The sequence below is a fragment of the Cyprinodon variegatus genome, unplaced genomic scaffold (assembly GCF_000732505.1).
Source record: "Cyprinodon variegatus isolate N-32 unplaced genomic scaffold, C_variegatus-1.0 Scaffold366, whole genome shotgun sequence".
Lineage (NCBI taxonomy): Eukaryota > Metazoa > Chordata > Actinopteri > Cyprinodontiformes > Cyprinodontidae > Cyprinodon > Cyprinodon variegatus.
The window spans coordinates 412,592-414,724 of record NW_015150819.1 but is presented as its reverse complement, the minus strand read 5'-3'; positions in this window follow the sequence as shown (position 1 = coordinate 414,724).

Below are 2,133 nucleotides of genomic sequence, written 5' to 3'. Positions count from 1 at the left end.
AGCAGACATCATTCAGATGTTGTTTTTTTTTGGCTAAATCTGGTCGGTCCGTCAGCGTTGGTCGCTCTGATTTTGATCCACTTCTGTCCAATAATAAACATTGAAAAGACGTTGAAAACTGGGTTTGTAAAGTTTTTTCAATGACATCTGTTATTTGCAATATATATATATTTTTGGGTATGGATACATATTTTTTCAATCTTTACAATAAGGAGTAATATAACTAGACAACGCTATTGAAGATTCTACGCATGGCCCAACACAGAAGAGCGCCCTCCTCTGGACAAGACTCTGTTGTAAATCTACACCTTATGGACAAAGGACATTCTTTGGAGGAGCAGAATGTTCACATTTTGGACAAAGAAAATAGGTGGTTTTAGAGGGGCGTGAAGAAAGCCATCTATGTTAAGAAAGAAAAAACAATCTTAAACAGACAGGATGGACTCAGGTTCAAGCTTTCAAAAACCTACAATGCAGCGAAAGAGTTGATTCCTTCCTGCTATCATCGCAGCCCCAACCCCTTCACAGGAGAACAGAAGACCTCGCCTATTCAGTCAGGCCAACAATTCCCATTAATTCCCAACAACCCCCCTTTCAGAGACATAGACAGGTATGGAGCATTGCAGGTTAACAAAGAAGCCAAACGACCCCCATTCCAAAGGGGTGGACCCGTTCATCTGTTTCAATTTGCATGTTTTCTAAACTAGAACAAGGCTTTGTTGGTCTGCTGGATAAAACCTGGAACTCAACGCTATTTCTGACATTTTGAATTGAAAAATATTCCTGGATGGGAAGCAAAACATCTTCAAACTCAGAAACAAAGTCCAGTGGATTGTTTTTTTAACTTTTTTGGAAAAACTAGACTAGAGAATCCACCATCTTCTCCCGCTTCATCCATCAGGGTGGCTGCGGGGCAGGTGTTTACCTGTGGCAGTCTGTGGGCTAAAGGCCGGGTCCGCCCGGACAGGTTCTGCACGGCCTGTCTGCTGCCTTTGAGTTAAATGTGATGATTGATTTATGTAATGTTGGTCAAAAATGATTAAATACATGAAATTGTGGAGTTCATCTTTAGTTTTAAACATATTTAGACTACTTTGGTTCGCTTCCTGTCTTGCCAGTGTTGATATCCTTCTCTTCATGTGGCCTTGATCTAATCATGACCAAATATGCATATTTAGGTCATAACCTCACAGAACGTTTTAGGACAGCCAATAGAGACTTTCCTTGCTAAAATGTTTGCTGCAGCGTTTATCAGTGCTCCTGTTCTCTTCTTGCCCCTGAAAAAGAGCAGTCGCCTTCTGCTGAAAAGAATGCGTGTTTAAGAAAATTCACTTTATCCAGTTGTAGGAAAGTGTGGTGTGTTTGATCGTTCTGTTAGATTGTTGCTCTACTTTCAGTATAAAAAAGCAGCTAGTTTACTCCGTTAATGAGCGAGTAATATAGTTGCTTATTAGTCGTGGGCTTTTTTTCACCATGGAGTCCAAACTGATGTTGAGCAACTAACTCCTCCCACCACAGCGTCTTTCTCAGCGACTGAGGGAAGCAAACAGCCAACATTTTTATAACCAGAACTAATCATTTGCTCTGCAGAGATTTGGTCTTTTTTATTCAAGCTAGTTCAATGATTTAAAGCTTTAAACATTTCTGTGAATGAAGTATTTATCCCTTCCTCCTCCTCAGAGGGATGTAAGCAGACAGAAATGATTCAAACTAGATGACAGTTGAGGCTAACAGAGAGGATGAGGTTTAGACTGAGTTAAACCTGGATGTTTAAAGTTCTGCCTCCCCACCAAAGAGAAGTGCTATATTTCTCCCAGCACATTATTTCTTTGACTGGATGGTAATTTCTTTTCAAAAACACCAATCCAGTAGAAAACAGCTCTGTTTTTGAGTGCGTGTGCTTGTATTGCATAAATTAGAGGAATTCTATTCCAGCCTAAAGCCGAACCTGCTTGACATCTGGTGGATGCTAGTTCTTAAAGGGACAAAGTTAAGCTGAGGGGTGTGGTTAAATTTATGTTACAAAAGGTTTAGAAGATATTAAGGAGAAACAACAATAAGCAGGAGAATTCACTCTCTGGGCTTAGATATGAAAAGAAGGCGTAGACCAGCAGAGGCAATTGTGCCGCTTTC